Source organism: Lissotriton vulgaris, chromosome 7 (assembly GCF_964263255.1).
Source record: "Lissotriton vulgaris chromosome 7, aLisVul1.2, whole genome shotgun sequence".
NCBI lineage: Eukaryota > Metazoa > Chordata > Amphibia > Caudata > Salamandridae > Lissotriton > Lissotriton vulgaris.
The window spans coordinates 388,323,568-388,342,505 of NC_141695.1; positions in this window are offsets into that span (position 1 = coordinate 388,323,568).

An 18,938-nucleotide genomic window follows, 5' to 3' on the forward strand; every position below is an offset into this window, starting at 1 on the left:
GTTTCTCAATACATTCTGTTGCAGTGATCTGGTTGACTCTATACCCCTTTTCACAAAGAAAAATAGTTGGATCAGACATACATGTTTGAAATGTATCTCTTGCTGTTTACCAACTGTGTACATATTGATTATGGTCCTATTTACAATCTGGTCCAGATCATCCTGGTCCCAACTATTTTGTGTAATATTTTAAGATGACGTGTCTTTCTGATATTTTGGAGCCTGATTCGATGAATTTGATGTGGAAATCAATTGTTTGTTTGAAATTTTAACCGCATGTTCCATGTCATATTCATATTGATATGCTGTCACTTGAATTGAATTATGATACCATTTGTCGGAATACTGCTGGTGGGTTATGGATAACACCCACTTGAATTACACCTACCTGTTTTTCCTGTATAGGTTCCATAGGCATGTCACAAGATTCCTCTCTGGTATACCTAACATCAAATTTAGGATAATCTACCTAAGTTTTCCTAAATCGCTCTTTCCTTTTCCTCATGTGATCTCTATACACAATTTTTTGTAAACTAATATGTGTTCTCAAATCTCGTAAACCATGTTGAGCATTGCCCTCAATGACTGTATAACTGTATAGTCTCTAGACCATTGCGCTTCTGTTTATCTTGGCGCACTGAACCCCCGATTGGGGCCCATCGGGAGAGGGGGGGACACAGACCAACCGGAGACCAAATAAGGTGTGACAAAGGCTGCTTTATTGTAAGCAGGTGCACCCTACAAATACCAAATCCCTTGGCCTGTGCCGTACAAAATTAGGCCTAACTAAATATGCACTACCTGACACAACCCCCACCCCCACCCCTAAAATGGTTCCCCCCGAAGAACAACATACACATAAATGCATAAAGTAACCATCACACCAGCACCTGTTCCAGCGACACGAAAGAAACCTACTACCTCCCCACGGGCCCACCAGCTCCCAAGAAAAACACCCATCCTAACCTCACCCCCCAGACACCATGACCCCCGCTAACATCCTACCCTTCCCCTAGAAATCACAATAGGGCGGGAGGGCGGGCTAAAAACGCTCCTGCCTAAACCCCGGCTGCCGTGTCACTGTCCCTAAAATGGTGGACAGTGACCTGACATGGCCGGTTAAAAACACTACCAGCCCAAGGAGCCCAAAACTAGCCCAGCTATAGCCCAAATCCACCCAGCCAGCCCAACCAGCCCAAGACAGCCTCGCTCCCCTCTCCTGCCTATCCAAGCCTCCCCCTCCTTCCCGGGGCCCCAAAACACCCGGGGGGGGCAAGCCTCCCTCCGGTTGGCCGCCCCCGCAAAGCCCCATTGGGGCCCATCGGGAGAGGGGGGGCACAGACCAATCGGAGATCAAATAAGGTGTGACAAAAGGCAGCTTTGTTGGAAGCAGGTGCACCCTACAAATCCCAAAACCCTTGGCCTGTGCCGTACAAAACTAGGCCTAACTAAATATGCACTACCTGACACAACCCCCACCCCCACCCCTAAAATGGTTCCCTCTGAAGGACAACATACACATAAATGCAAACAGCACAATGCCTGCCTAACTGGTTAAATACGTGTCATATGTACACCCCCCCCCCTCTGCCCAGGAAACCTCAGTCCTCCTATCCTGACCCCCCCCTAGACTAGGAAAAAGCGCCACTCGAAAGCCCCATTACGGCTTTCGACCCCCCCCCTAGGACCCCTGCACCCTCGGATACCTACACACTCCAATAGCCCGGTCCACCGCCTCCTTCAGCTGCACAATGTATAACTCCATCCCATACCGTGACAAATGTACACCGTCCTCTCTAAAGAAATAGACTGCGCCATACCTCAGCTCCGGGTGCTCCATCCTACCCAAACCTTCTTTATCACAAAACACCCGCATCTCCCTGTTAATTTTCCTCCTTGTCCTGTCAATGGCTGCCAGCCTCTCCGCTCCCCTCCAGCAACGCCTAGGAACAAACTCCGACCAAATGACTTGACACCCCGCCCACTTCCTCCTTATTTCCAACAAGTCCCTCTTCATCTGTTTCACCAGCGCTAATCCCTTACACTGCACCAAATCATTCTCCCCCAAATGAATGACCACCACGTCCGGACAAACTCCCCCCCGCACCACATTGTTCAAAGCCGGCACCAACTCGTGCCATCGCATGCCCCCTTTTCCCCGCCAATGACAACGAAACAACTGGTCATCTAGCTCCAAATTGAGGTTCCTGTGCTTGTCCCATTCGGCCCTCTCCACTCTTTTAACAAAGGAATGGCCCACAATGTAAATGCTCATCGCCCCAGCCGTTGGCCCCACCGCCGCACCTGCAAAGACACACATGTAAGCGGCGGGCAAAACAGTTCCATCCTCACTCCACTTCCAGCGCCCCAGCCGTTTGATATCCTCTTCCCCCAACCCCGCCGCACCGCCTCCGTCGCCGCCCCAATACGAAAGGAATGCGTCCCGAAATCCTTCGCGTCCTCACCCATAGACCGTAGGGCGTGCCGCAGGACCCACAACACCTGAGCCGCCGTCACTCTACCCTCCCCTCCCCGTCCAAACCTTAACAGCTCTACCTTCCCTTTCTTAACTTAATAAATGGCGGGAAGAACTAGAGGCTATAATTAGAAAAGACTCTGAGCTACAAAGAGCCATCTCTTCAAACTCAGAAAGGATCCCGGCATTAGAGAAGGAGCTTTCAGATCTACAACTTCAACTTAAAATCAGTGACGAGAAAATCATAAAAGAAAAACTGGGAGAGCAGTAAATTAAAGAACTTTGAATATGGAGAAAAATGTGGGGCCCTCCTAGCGTGGAAATCTAGAGAGGAAAGAAATAGGAACGACATTAAAGTTTTAATCCAGAGAGAGACAGGGTTCTTAATCGTGGAAGATGGCGGTATCAGAGAGGAAGCCAGGAGGTTTATGCAAAGTCTCTACACCGAGGATAAGAATCCAGAGCTAGAAGAGATCGAGACCTGGTTGACCCAGAGAAATTTACCCCAAATTTCTGACCCAGATATGAGGTATTTAGAAAGTGAGATTATGGAGGGAGAAGTAATAAATCAATTAAAGAAAATGAAGCGGGCAAAGCCGCAGGTTCTGACGGGCTACCGGTCGAGGTTTACTCAGATTATACAGAACAACTGGTGCCCGTCCTCACTACACTTTTTAATTGTTTACTGACCCAGGGTCACAGTGCCCCCCCTACATAGGCTGAAGCTACAATAACGCTTATTGCAAAACCCAACAAAGACCTTAAAAAAATAGAACCTTATAGGCCAATTTCCCTTTTGAACTTAGATATGAAGTTATTTTCCGGGATTTTAGACTTGCTAAAATAATAAAATCCATAATTCACTCTGATCAAAGTGGTTTTATCCCGGGAAGACAATTGAACGAATTAACCTTTCAAGTGATAGGAGCCATAGATTACGCTGAAGATAAAGGCCTTCCGTTAGCCTTGGTCGCGATAGACGCGGCCCAGGCTTTCGATCAGGTTAATTGGAAATATCTCTGGGCCACTATGGTTGCGTTTGGGTTCCCTCCAGCTTTTATAGAGGGTATTAAATCATTGTATCAAAACCCACTAGCAAAAGTCTTGGTCAACTGGGCTCTATCTGACTGGTTTAATATATCCCGAGGAACCCGGCAGGGTTGCCCCCTGTCCCCCCTTTTGTTTGACATTTATATGGAGCCTTTTGTTTGTGGTATTAGAGAAGATAATGTAATTCAACCCTTTAGAATGGCAAACATGGAGCTAAAAACTGCCTTATACGCAGATGACCTTCTCTTATACACCTCTAATCACATAGAAGCTATACCCAGGCTATTTGCCTTAGCTGAGGAATTCGGAAGGTTGTCAGGTTACTAGATCAATAGGGAGAAGACAAAGATAATGGGGTGGAACAATAATATTCCTATACAGGGGGTAAAACAAAAAATGCGATATTTAGGAATTTATTTAACTCAAGAACTAAAGAATATTCCGAAAATCAGCTGGCAGACTGTTGTGAAAGACATCATTAAAACATTAACACGATGGGGCAGTCTACCATTAAATATATATGGACGAGTTAATCTCATTAAAATGTCCATACTTCCTAAGTTGACCTTTCTATATAATTCCATCCCCTTATCTTTTCCGTTGAAAGAAATTGCGAACCTTCAGGGCAAGATCGGCTCTTTTATCTGGGCCTGCAAATCTCCCAGGATAGCCTGGAAAAAATTAAGGAGGGGTCTGAAGATTGGGGGTCTGGCCTTACCAGACCTATTATTGTACTGCCATGCCTTCCATTTAAAAAACTTCAGGCTACTTGCCAACTTATTAGATTCATCTTCACAGGGCCGTTTATTTCAGGCTTTATTACATGATTTACCAAAAGGCCAAGAGTTCTTTTTGTTTAAGTTTGGCGACCAGAAATTCTTTAAGAAAGTCCGTCTTAAGATTTTGCAGACTGCCCTTAGGAATTGGGGGTTTATCCGGAAGGCCTTGGGAATTCCATACTACCACACATATACTCCAATCTGGGATTCACCGGGCACACCTGTGTGTCTTCAGGACCAGCTATCTCTGCCTTTGAGAACAGCTGGAGTCCAGAAATGGGGGGATTTATGGGTGGACTCAGGTCTTATGGATTGGAATTCCCTGATGTCACTTACAAACGGGTCACTGACAAGATTTAAATTTTATCAACTATCCGCATGGTGGTCAAGCCAGGCATTACAGCAGGAAAAAGATACTGGAATTCTTGACTCAATTTGCAGGGGGGGGGGCTGGAATCGAGAAGTATCATTTTGGTATATATTGCTCACAGAGGCAAAAGGTAATCTAGATCTCGAGCTGATAAGCCTCTGGGGTAATACCATAGCTGATTACCCCGAAGAGATTAGTAAGATTTGGACAGATTCTTTCTCCTTGTCCTAGAGATTAATAAAACCGGCTAATTTAAGGAGGAACCATCTGTTTACGGCTTATCGGGTGTATTGGACCCCGGCTAAATTGTATAGGATAACACATGAGAACTATTATTGCCCCCGTTGTACTCTTAGCAGCAAATGACATGCACATATTCTTAGAATGCCCCGAGATTCAGGAGTATTGGAGGGCGATAGTTGGCTTTCTGGGTGAAGTGTTATCAACAACTATTTCCTGTTCTCCCAGGCTAGTATTTTTTGGTCTACCTTGTGAGTATAATATTAATAACTTTTCTTCACAGTTTATTTTCTACGTGGTAGTTATAGCCAGGAGGGAGATATGTAAAGAGTGGAAGTCAGTGGCTCCGCCTAGATTTGCAGACTGTCTAAAAAGTATTATGGAAGTTTGTAAGATGGACATGGCTGTTCGAGCTGAAAGCTCAGAGAATGTATGGTCGAAACTAGAGGCCTGGTCGAATAAGTAAACGGTCCGATGATTATGCCAGAGGTTTGTGTCGGTCCTGTCCTCCCCTAGTCTGAGGTACTCCATCAAAAGGCAGGGGAGTTGGACAAGGAAACAACCCACCTCTGGGAGATCTCTGTTAGCTATATATTGACTCCGGGCGGCTTCAGGAATGTCAGTCAGAAGGCAACAGAGAGACCCATCTAGAGCATATAATATCTGGTGGCATACATGAAAACAAGAAAAAAAAATGCCCTTATCTCTCAACAGTTTTTTAACATCTAGGAAAGTGTGCAGCTGAAGTTGAACTGCAATGGTAAAGTCCGGAAAAAAGGACAGTTCACTGTTGTCAGTTTTTAGGGGAGGGTTGGTGCGAGCTGTTTGTAGAATACTATCAGGATCTCTGAAGTTAAGGAGTCGTGCTAGAATAGGTCTTGGGAGGGCATCCGGCTTAGGTCTCCCCCCCCGGCACTCTGTGTGCTCTTTCAACTGTAAAGAATTTTGATAGAGTTTTAGGATGCAAGCGGTTCATGATTAAGTCTTCCACGAAAAGATCGGCGGCTCACCCCTCCGTTCGCTCTGGCACCCCAAAAATTCTGACATTGTTACGGCTCGCTCGTCTTTCATAATCATCCAGCTGAGCATCTAGCCTTTTTCGTGCAATTTGAAGTTCTTTCATTTCTTTACTCATTCGCTGGCTGTCACCACTAAGTTCATTGGTCACCACTTCTATGGTGTTCACTTTCTCACTCGTTTTCTGTAGATCAGTCCTGATCAAAGCCATTTCAATTGATATTGTATCCATTCTGTGTTCCAGTGATGAACGCACCCCAGCAATGGCCGCCATTGCGTCCACCAACGTCGGCTGTTCTCCAGACGGTGTCAATGATTTTTCCACCTCCCCCTTAGGTGCTCAATCAAGGTCACTGACTTTGTGGGTGGCGTATTTATCCAGCTTCGTCTGGAGTGTGGTTCTGTGTCCCTTTGGCCCAGACATGGCGCAGCAACTCCAGTGAGTCTCAAACACTTGTACTCCGTGGTGGTATCTTATGCACCACTCACTGCGCACCAGTTCAAGTTTTGTCACATGTTAATCAACAAATAATAGTTGTATTGTCCTCAGTGCCTCAGTGATGCCCTGCGGTCAATTTACATCTCCGTGCAGCAAGCGATATAGGCTGGTGACCCCCAGTCCCGAGGCGCGGGCCTCTGGTCTTGGTATCTGGCACCCACCTTGGGGTGTGATCAGTGCTCCCTTCTTACTGCTTACAGGGCTTCCGGAGGTCAGCCAGGAGTTTCTGCCCTCAAGGTGATGTACTCCACCACACCTTGGTAAAAGCCACCCGTCCGTCAACACCACACTGCCACCTCCGGGCAGATATGTGCTTGATTCGATCACTCCCTCTTTATCCGGATCAGCTAATGTTCACGGGCTCTCCATACATGGGCGGGGGCGGTCTATGAACCGGAGCTAAGCCACAAAGCACAGGAGCACTCCCGGGCCCCGCAGCAGCCTCGCCAGCCCCTTCGGGTGGTATGACCGGGAAGAGGGAGCAGCAGGAGGAACGTCGTTGTCCTGGCACAGGCCTCCGGGGATACAAGATGTTGGTCACAGGTTTCTCTGGCCTGCCTCAACCCAGCAGCCGCCGCTGCTCCCTGTAGGATTCCCGGTCCCCGCAGCGGCTTCATAAATCCCAGGTCAGGTGGCCCAGAGGGTGGGGGGGGAGGGGGCAGCGGGAAGCACGTCACAAGTTTGGCACGTGCCTCCAGGGTCCGGCGAAACGATGCCGGTCACAGGTCTCTCGGGCTGGCACAATCCCAAGGCTGAAGCCGACCCCAATGGAAGTCTCAGTAAGCCATCGATTAACTCATGCCCGGGGATCCCAGGCCCAACTTCCCCACAGCTTCCTGCCACCATGAAGCCCCGACACCAGTTTTTCAGAGGTGAGGGGCCACCACGGGCACTCAGCACACACTCTGCTGCCTTTCAGGGGAAAACTTGATCAATGTAGCGGATTTTAGCACGGTTTCAGGCCTTCGGTGTCAGGAGCCTCATTGCCTCGCAGCTATCACGCTCAGCTGTCAAGCCATGCCCCCCAATTGTCACACTCTTAAAAGTGTGACCATTCATACTATTTCAGGCACTCAAAGCTATAAGAATGGTTTAGAGCAAATACTAATAATTGGAAATTGAAATGGGAATAATAAGTAGGTTGTTGTGCTCGTGCCTAAATTGGCACACACCACTACCATGTGGCACAGTCATAAGTCCCGGTGCGGGCAATTAAGGGCCAGTGCTGAGCACCGGAAAGCACAGGCTCAAATTAAGCACTGCCCTCTATACCTCAATACCTTTGAATTCGGAGTTGGAGGCAATCAAACATTTCTTCTCAAACATAGATGCCGCACTTTGGGAACATACTGTTATGTTAATTGAAATGATTACTTTGGTCTTGGACAACAATGTGTTTCTGCATAATGGTACATTGTTTAAACTACATTAAGGGATGGCAGTGGGGTCCAAATTTTCCCCCTCGTTTGCGAATTTGGTTATGGGTTGGCTGTAAAAAACGTATGTTTGGTTCAAATGTCCTGGAAGTATGATTAACCTTGTGATCTACTGGGGGAGCTATATAGATGATATCTTGCTAATTTGGACTGGTACTGTGGACATGCTGCATGATTTTTGTACTTTCGTGAATTCCAACAATTGTAATATCACGTTCACTTATCAACATAGCAAAGACGAAATTTCCTTTTTAGACTTAAAACTCTATGCCACAGATGGAAACATCCTATCGGCCCTATATAGGAAGCTTACTGCCTGCAATGCAGTATTTTGGGCAGACACTGCACATCCCAAAACACAAATAGAATCGATACGTTTTGGGAAACTTATGAGATTAAGATGGAACTGTAGTGAAGATGCAATATTTAAGATGGAAATGGACGAGGATAGTAAGCGCTTCAAAGCTAAGGGATACAGTCAAATGACAGTTGATAAGGCCAGGAACAAAGCGTTGGGTCTCAATCCGCAACAATACTGAGAAATACAAGATATAGAAGGGTTCTAATTTTATAGACAAAGTGTCTCTAATAACCCCATACAATTTGGCTAGCTGGGTGCTCTTTAAAATTCTAAATAAACATTGGCACATTTGACAAGTTGATCCTATTGTTAACAAGGTCATCACGACGAGACCAGCTGTCATTTACAGACGGGGTACAATCCTTCGCCCTTTGTCCTAGTTTTTAATTACAACCCAAAGAGAACTAAGAGAGATACAAATTGGCTAGGTTCTCCACCAGCCGGTTTTTATAGTTGTGGACATTGCAATATCTGCCCCTATACTCTAAATAAAATCAAGAGCTTTAACCCGTTGGGCGCGGCCGTGAATCTGTGCCTGTGCGGCACATTCCGATCGCGGGCGCGGTCATGACGGCCGGGAGCCATCATCAGCACACGAGCACTGTGTGCCATGACGGCTCCCGGCCGTCATCAGCATGGAAGGGGTTAAATAGAACACTAGCACAGAGTACCGGATAAATACATTTATGAACTGTAACACCAAGTTTATGGTACACTGTATCATATGTGGATGCAATCACTTCTAAGTGGGCAGTACAATCAGACTGGTCAAAGGAAGAATACAAGAGCATAAACGGGCCATTAGAAATGTAAATACCAACTACCCCCTGCTCGTGCATTTTGATTCTGCCCATGGAATAGCAGATATGACTTGTGTACATTTTCACAGGCTAGATATGGTTCCTGATAATCCAAGAGGAGGGAATAGGGTACACTGCCTACGTAAGTTGGAGGCAACTTGGATAAATAAATTGAGGGCAGTTGACTGTAGTTTCAACATAGACAAGAGATGTCGGTATTTTTTAAGGATTGACACTTAAATGTTTCTCAATACATTCTGTTGCAGTGATCTGGTTGACTCTATACCCCTTTTCACAAAGAAAAATAGTTGGATCAGACATACATGTTTGAAATGTATCTCTTGCTGTTTACCAACTGTGTACATATTGATTATGGTCCTATTTACAATCTGGTCCAGATCATCCTGGTCCCAACTATTTTGTGTAATATTTTAAGATGACGTGGCTTTCTGATATTTTGGAGCCTGATTCGATGAATTTGATGTGCAAATCAATTGTTTGTTTGAAATTTTAACCGCATGTTCCATGTCATATTCATATTGATATGCTGTCACTTGAATTGAATTATGATACCATTTGTCGGAATACTGCTGGTGGGTTATGGATAACACCCACTTGAATTACACCTACCTGTTTTTCCTGTATAGGTTCCATAGGCATGTCACAAGATTCCTCTCTGGTATACCTAACATCAAATTTAGGATAATCTACCTAAGTTTTCCTAAATCGCTCTTTCCTTTTCCTCATGTGATCTCTATACACAATTTTTTGTAAACTAATATGTGTTCTCAAATCTCGTAAACCATGTTGAGCATTGCCCTCAATGACTGTATAACTGTATAGTCTCTAGACCATTGCGCTTCTGTTTATCTTGGTGCACTGAACCCCCGATTGGGGCCCATCGGGAGAGGGGGGGACACAGACCAACCGGAGACCAAATAAGGTGTGACAAAGGCTGCTTTATTGTAAGCAGGTGCACCCTACAAATACCAAATCCCTTGGCCTGTGCCGTACAAAACTAGGCCTAACTAAATATGCACTACCTGACACAACCCCCACCCCTAAAATGGTTCCCCCCGAAGAACAACATACACATAAATGCATAAAGTAACCATCACACCAGCACCTGTTCCAGCGACACGAAAGAAACCTACTACCTCCCCACGGGCCCACCTGCTCCCAAGAAAAACACCCATCCTAACCTCACCCCCCAGACACCATGACCCCCGCTAACATCCTACCCTTCCCCTAGAAATCACAATAAGGCGGGAGGGCGGGCTAAAAACGCTCCTGCCTAAACCCCGGCTGCCGTGTCACTGTCCCTAAAATGGTGGACAGTGACCTGACATGGCCGGTTAAATACACTACCAGCCCAAGGAGCCCAAAACTAGCCCAGCTATAGCACAAATCCACCCAGCCAGCCCAACCAGCCCAAGACAGCCTCGCTCCCCTCTCCCTCCTTCCCGGGGCCCCAAAACACCCGGGGGGCAAGCCTCCCTCCGGTTGGCCGCCCCCGCAAAGCCCCATTGGGGCCCATCGGGAGAGGAGGGACACAGACCAATCGGAGATCAAATAAGGTGTGACAAAAGGCAGCTTTGTTGGAAGCAGGTGCACCCTACAAATCCCAAAACCCTTGGCCTGTGCCGTACAAAACTAGGCCTAACTAAATATGCACTACCTGACACAACCCCCACCCCCACCGGTAAAATGGTTCCCTCTGAAGGACAACATACACATAAATGCAAACAGCACAATGCCTGCCTAACTGGTTAAATAGGTGTCATATGTACACTCCCCCCCCTCTGTCCAGGAAACCTCAGTCCTCCTATCCTGACCCCCCCATAGACTAGGAAAAAGCGCCACTCGAAAGCCCCATTATGGCTGTCGATCCCCCCCTAGGACCCCTGTACCCTCGGATACCTACACACTCCAATAGCCCGGTCCACCGCCTCCTTCAGCTGCACAATGTATAACTCCATCCCATACCGTGACAAATGTACACCGTCCTCTCTAACGAAATAGACTGCGCTATACCTCAGCTCCGGGTGCTCCATCCTACCCAAACCTTCTTTATCACAAAACCCCCACATCTCCCTGTTAATTTTCCTCCTTGTTCTGTCAATGGCTGCCAGCCTCTCCGCTCCCCTCCAGCAACGCCTAGGAACAAACTCCGACCAAATGACTTGACACCCCGCCCACTTCCTCCCTATTTCCAACAAGTCCCTCTTCATCTGTTTCACCAGCGCTAATCCCTTACACTGCACCAAATCATTCTCCCCCAAATGAATGACCACCACGTCCGGACAAACTCCCCCCCGCACCACATTGTTCAAAGCCGGCACCGACTTGTGCCATCGCATGCCCCCTTTTCCCCGCCAATGACAACGAAACAACTGGTCATCTAGCTCCAAATTGAGGTTCCTGTGCTTGTCCCATTCGGCCCTCTCCACTCTTTTAACAAAGGAATGGCCCACAATGTAAATGAGCTAAGAAGTCTGAAGGTTCCCCTACTCGGAGGGGAACAAACCGATGCACAGCATGTAGACCTTGGTCTTATTCACTAAACATTTTTGATGAAAAACAGTCTGATTGTTGAATTATCAAGTGTTTTATTCTTCACGTGGTATGTTTGTATTCATCTGTGTATTATACATCAAAGGCAAGTTACTGGGTGATCCATAATTCAATCATTATAATCCAAAACACAAATTCCCGATGCATTTCGGGCAGACGCCCTTTCTCAAGGGAAATGCTCTACAAAAAAGAAACAAATTGAACCAAAATCAATAATATGCAGGCGGTTAAATATTCGACCGAATAGCAGCATGTTGAAGCCAGATTTAAGGTGACTAGACAGCAAGTGACGAAGGTTAAAAATGAAATGTGACTAAAAAATACACCGGAGAAGCCAAGTAAAGTATGGTAACCAGAAAGGTGCATGCAAACAAGAAACGGAAATGATAGCAGAAAGTTACACAAAAATAAACAGAGTTGCTAGACCCTAAAACGGGTAAGAACAAACATCAACCTGCTTGGTAGCGCTCAAGTGAACTTACTTGAAGTTGTTAGTAAAGTGCCTCGCGGCGTAACAGCGGTGTGATGATACCAATGTAAGAGGTTCAAACGTGTGTTTAAATAGTGTGTAAAACATAAAGGTAGGACTCAAGATGTGCAATTAGTGAACAGTGAAGAAGGACATCGAACAGAGGAAATCGGTCGCCATCTTAGAACGGGTGTAAGAACAAAAAATCAGTGCCATGAGGTACATTATATAAACAATAGTGATAGACATAAAGTTCTTAATGAATCATAAGTAGCACAAAAATTCAATTCGGTCGTTCAGCCCATTTGGTACCATCGTGGAAAGGAAACGGATCCAAAAGTTCTCACGTTTTAGTAAAGTGTTCTTGTTGTTGTAAGTGACTGGTACTTGTTCCAAGATCAAAAATTTGAGTTGTGCAACTGTATGTCTGGATTCAGCAAAGTGAGAAGCAACTGTGGATTTCAGATTGTTGGTACGTATATTGCTTTTGTGTTCTAAAATCCTTGTGCGGATTTTTCGTTCTGTATGACCCACATAGCATTTTCCGCATGGACACTTCAATAGGTATATGACATTGTTTGAGTTGCAAGTGGCGTTTACTTTCAATTTGATTTGATGCCCTTTCATGGGGTGACAGATAACATTACCAGAGATGCAATTGTTGCAATTCGAGCAGTTGTAGCAAGGTCTCAGTCCTTTGTAGATCCTGGGTGTGTTATCAAGATTAGGTTTGGATATAATTTCCTTCAAATTTCTACCTCTTGTGAATGCGAAAATGGGTGGTTGGTTGAACAAACCCTTAAAATCAGGTTCAAGGGTGAGAATAGACCAGTGTTTACGAATGATGGCTTGAAAACGGTTGGATGATTTTGAATATTTGGATACAACCACGATGCGTTCTGATTGTTCTTTGTGCTTGGGTTGCAACAAGGCGAGCTTACTTTTCTTGTCAGTTCTTGCCATGGCAAGATCCAGTATGGGTGTGGGATATCCTCGTGCTTTGAGTCTATCCAATGTGTGTTTCATCTGTGTTTTGCATTCATTCTCATCAGAAACTATTCGTTTGATCCGTAACAGTTGTGCGTAGGGTAGATTATTCTTGAGACCAGAACGGTGAAAACTGCTGTAGTGGAGGGTTGAGTTTCTGTCTGTAGGCTTACGGTATACCGTGGTGAACCAGTTGCCTTGACTCCTGTGAATTTCCACGTCTAGATAATGTATGAGACTATCACTGTGTTCCCATGTAAATTGGATTCTTTGATTGAACTGATTCCATGTTTCCAAAAAAGCATTCAAAGTGTCTGTGTTGCCCTCCCATAGGAGAAAAATGTCATCAACTCAAGTTTACCCACGCTGTGCGAGTGCCCACTTAAACTAGATTCCACAATGTAAATGCTCATCGCCGCAGCCGTTGGCCCCACCGCCGCACCTGCAAAGACACACATGTAAGCGGCGGGCAAAACAGTTCCATCCTCACTCCACTTCCAGCGCCCCAGCCGTTTGATATCCTCTTCCCCCAACCCCGCCGCACCGCCTCCGCCGCCGCCCCAATACGAAAGGAATGCGTCCCGAAATCCTTCACGTCCTCACCCATAGACCGTAGGGCGTGCCGCAAGACCCACAACATCTGAGCCGCCGTCACTCTACCCTCCCCTCCCCGTCCAAAAACCTCCACATCTCTCTGCGTCTTCCCCCCTGCCAGTCACCTCCCCCATCCTGCTGGGCACACCGCCGCCAACCCCCCAGGCCCCAGCACCACCCAAGTACCTTCCCCACGCTGATCAGTCTTTGAGCGCCGCAAGCGTGCCGCCACTTCCCGGCCTCGCACGTCCACGTCCCCCCACAGCACCCCCGGACCCCACTTCCACCCCACCAGCTCCGACACCCGGAACGCACCAAAGAACATCCACGACATTAGTGTGGAAAACCCCACCGCCTCAACCTGATCTCTACAGACCGACGGTAAATGCCGCACCAACTCCTCCAGCATCCCTTCCGTAATCGGCCGCCGCTGACGCACCCATGCTCCCTTTTCCCTCTCCCACCCTTCCAAGAGACGTGCCCCCAATTCCACGGCCGACGGCGCATAACCCCACCACTGCTTCCCCATGAACGCCACCACCAACATTTTACCCGCAATCGTCACCCGCGACAGCCCTCTGTCCATCAAACCGAGCATGAACTGCATCACTTGTTCCTTCCGCCGCCACCTGTCCCCTTATCTTAACGCTCTGAAGCGCAGAAACTCCTGCCATGCCCGCTCGTAAGCCTTCCAGGTGGACGCCGACGCCTTTACCAATTGAATGACCCGCGGTCTCCCACCTGCCAAAGCTCCGCTGGCACCGGCGTCTTGACCTTGTCTGCCTCCGTGGCTAGCCCATGGAACCTCCGCCAGTGCGAACGAGACAAAGCATCCGCAATGTCATTGTCCACCCCCGGCATGAGCCGAGCTTGAAAAAGAATGTCATGTTCCAAGCACGTCAACACGAAAACGCGCATCAACTTCAACACTTGCGGATCCCTAACGGACTGCCTGTTCACCACCAGCACCACCGACATGTTTGTCCAACCGGAACAAAACACGCTTGTGCGCCAAGTCCTGCGCCCACACCGTGACGGCCACCACCAACGCAAACAACTCAAGGAAGGCAACACTCCTCCCCTCTGCCTGCCAGTGATCCGCCCACTGCTCCGCGAACCAGCATCCCGACCAGTATACGCCGAAGCCGATGACATCGTGACGTCCCACTCCCAGTCCTCCGGCGGCGCCATGGGCACCCCATTGAAGCGGCCTAGGAAGGCCAACCACATGCGCAAGTCCTCTTTTGCTCCCGTCGACAGGCGCACAAGATGATGCAGCAGCGTCAGACCGGACAGCGCCAGCCCCAATTTATATGCAGAACGTCCGCCCGCTTGCACCACACGGCATGCGAAGTTCAAGTGGCCCAGCAAAACCTGCACCTCCCTCACTGTCACCATCCTCTTTTCCAGCATGCCTCCGACCATCGCTACCATCACCGCCCGCTTGTCGACCGGTAGGCGTGCTTCCATGGCCGCTGAGTCGAGCTCTATACCGAGAAAGGTCAGCACAGTGCTGGGACCCTGTGTCTTCTCTGGCGCCAATGGAACCCCCAAGTAACCAATAAGGGCCGTAAAACCATCTAGCTGCTGCTGGCAGTCCATCGACCCGGGCCGTCCCACCAGGAAGAAGTCATACAGGTAATGCGTCACTGCCTCTGAGCCTGTGCGCCAGGAAAAAGCCCACTGCAAGAAGGAACTGAACCTCTCAAACAATGCACAAGAAACCGAGCACCCCATGGGAAGCGCTTTGTCCACAAAGATGAGCCCGTCGAGCTGAATCCCCAACAACTGGTGATCCGCTGGATGTACCGGCAGCAACCGAAATGCTGATTTTATGTCGCATTTCGCCATAAGGGCACCCTGTCCCGCCACCGTCACCAACCTCCTCGCCACGTCCACCAACGAGTACGACACCGACGCCAGGTCCGCCGAAATGTAGTCATTCACTGACGCGCCCTCCGGCCACGACAGGTGCTGAATCAAGCAAAATTAGCCCAGGTCTTTTTTCGGAACAACCACAATCGGGGAAATGATCAAGTCAGGCAGGGGCGGCTCCTGAAAGGGGCCTACCATCCTTCCCTCCTTTACCTCCTTGAACAGCGTCTCCCGGACGATGCCTCTGTGTGCGTTCACGGACTTCAGGTTGTCAGCCCACGAGCGAACAGCAGACCCTCGTACCCCAATCGAAAACCCTCCCTGAAACCCCGATGCAGCACGGCCGCATCATCCGCCCGCTGATAGGCCACCAACAAAGGCTCCATTCGATCTATCCTAACTGGTGTATGAGCCTTTTCCCAAGTTGCCAGCCCCTCCTCTGCCGCCCCCCCTGCCACCTGCCGGAGCCGTCGCTGGCTGTTGCCCCTGTGCGGGCCCTCCTCCGACCCCCCAGCAGCGCACCACTGGGTGTCTCTTCCCTCATTTGAAACATTCGTGCCGGAAACAGCACACCTGCCTGGTACAGGATCCTCTATTAAAGTCCCAGCAGGCCCCAACTGTAGTCTGACCCGTGGTGTCTCCGGACCCCACCCCCCCGCGGGTGGGATGGGCTAAAAAGCTGGAGCGCAACCGCCCGTACAAAGCTGAGCTGGCCCATCCTCTCGGTGGGTTGGAGCCGCATGCTGCTCACCCTAGCACCCAGTCATCTGCTCCTGCCAAGACAAAAGTGGGGAAGTCCAGCATGCCGGGGAAAACCCGCCACCCGTGAAACCCCAACCGCGCGGCGCGCCCCTCCCCCACGCCGCGGAATGCCCTCCCCGCCTCGCTGGCGGCCCCCCCAACCTCCCCCCATCCCCTCCCGTCCTCCCCATCCCCCCCGCACTACCCCACAAACCCCCCGCCCCTGCCCCCCCTCCCCTGCAGGCCCCACACCCCCTCGGACCCCCTCCCCAACTCCTGAACGCCCCCACCTCCCCGAATCCACCACCGCCAAAACCCTGTCTTCCCCCCCAGCTCCCCACACCCCACCGCCACTTCCCAACCCCCACCCCTGGCCACCCGCGGCCCCCCTGGCGACGGCGGTCTGCTGGGCCCCACCACGCCACCCTCCCCACCCGACGTAGACCTCCAGTCCAGCTCGCTCTCCCCCCCTCCCCTGTCGCCTCCCCTTCCACCTCCGACTCCTCAATCAAGAGCGGCGACCACCCCCCCCAGCTGGCCCCCTCCCACCGACCCCCCTCCTCCTTGGTCCAAATCCTGGGCCCCCCCACCATCTCCCCCTCCCTTCCCTCCCCCGTACCAGACACCGCGTCCACCCCGTCCGGCACCTCCCCCTGCCCCCCTCCCCCTTCCGCATGTACTCCAGGCAGCCCTTCTGCCCCCCGCCCCCCACCCCCCTGCCACTGTCTCCGCCGGTGCACCATTCCCCACCACCCCCAGTCCCTCCACTCGCAGCCTCTGTGGATGCACCCCCGCACCCCCAAAAACACCAGTGCCTCTTTCCGCGCGCCTTTGCGCGTACTCCCCTTCGCCTTCCCCCCCTGACACCACCGCCACGCTCCTACGCTGGCCGCCGCCCCTCGTCTTGCCGCCCCGCCTCCCCACACCCTACTCCCACCTCGGCCTGGACTTCGGCGGCTCACATGCGATGACTGCCTCCGCGGCGCCATTGGCAGTGCGCCGCGGAGGCCCTGCCCGGACGTCGCTCCTGACGATGTCTAGACAGCAGGCTTTCTCAAGGAAGCGCAAGGCCTCCCTCACCTGCGGGTTCGATGTCGCGTCGGCCGCCATGCTGCTCCACCAAAACGCCCCGTCACCGCCACAAAAACCGCACTCCTCCTCACCGCCGATGCTCCGCAGCCTCGCCGTCACAGGTATAGAACGCGAGCCACACAAACGCGCACCACAGTCCCTCTAAAGCCTACAAGCATAATATAGAATGCTCTTGCCCAAACACAAAAACTCTCCTGCCTAAACCCCGGCTGCCGTGTCACTGTCCCTAAAATGGTGGACATGGCTGGTTAACCCCTTCCATGCGGCAGCGATTCCCCTGGTGTGCTGTAAACAACACAAACAGGGGCGGGCCGTGACAAACCCCAACCGTCATCAGCACACGAGCACCGTAGTGCATGACGGCTGGGGTTCGCCATCAGCATGGAAGGGGTTAAATACACTACCAGCCCAAATCCACCCAGCCAGCCCGACCAGCCCAAGACAGCCTCACTTCCCTCTCCTGCCTATCCAAGCTCCCCCTCCCCCTCCTTCCCGGGGGCCCCAAAACACTCCGGGGGAGGGAGTGGGGGGGGGCAAGCCTCCCTCCGGTCGGCCGTCCTCCGCAAAGTCCCATTCTGCTCAAACAAAGGGGTTCTTACTATCCTCATCAAATAGATGTTTCGATGTGTGCAATATGCACTGACGGGAACTGGCCACTCAGATGCACATTTTTACGAATGCACTACTTTTAAAAGATTACAAATATAGCTCATTTACTTAGCGCAGGGGATTTCTTTCTCGCTAGTCGTCTTTTATAGCTCCTTATTATAGAGCTCAAGTAGACTGCCGATGTTAGACGATCGATTTTTAGTTTGGAGCGTATTTCATGGCCAGACATACTGGGGCAGATTTATGTTAACTGGCGCATCCCGAGGTATGCGCCAGTTAACATGCGCCACAGTGCGCCACAGCTACGCCACCCATGGTGCGCCGCATTTATGATGCGCCGCACCATGGGGCAAAAACGGCACGGATGCGTGACGCATCTGTGCCGGAAATGTGGCGCATTGCTGGAGTTGCGTCGCAAGCGCGACGCTGCTCCAGCAATGCTCTGGGGGGGCCTATTCTTTCAATGCTGCCTCAAGCCTTACGCCTGCTTCAAGCAGGCGCAGGGTTTTGACGCAGCATTGCCCTGAAAGTGACTGAGTGAAATCTCATAGATTTCACTCAGCCACTTTCAAGAGGCGTTCCTGCGCAGGAACGCCCCCCTGCGCAGGAACGCCTCCTCATGGCGCAGTGCTGTACAACGTGACGCATCTCCTAGATGCGTCACGTTGTAAATAGGGCGCAGGGATGCGCCACGTTTCCGCACCGTTGCGTCACGCAACGGCGGCGTAAACGTGGCGCAAGCCCTTCATAAATCTGCCCCACTGTTTTTTGCTGCCCGCCAAATACTTGTGGGTCTGTGTGATTTTGTACCAGCTATGTGGTTTTGCTGGTGACACATAATAGGACCATGAATACTCTAACATGGTGCTGGCTCTAATCGCCGTTTTGGAATAAAGTATCTCCACTTTCGATGTTAATGAGCATTTACATGCACTGCCGGTATTATTTAAACTGGTGTAGAGTTCCGTA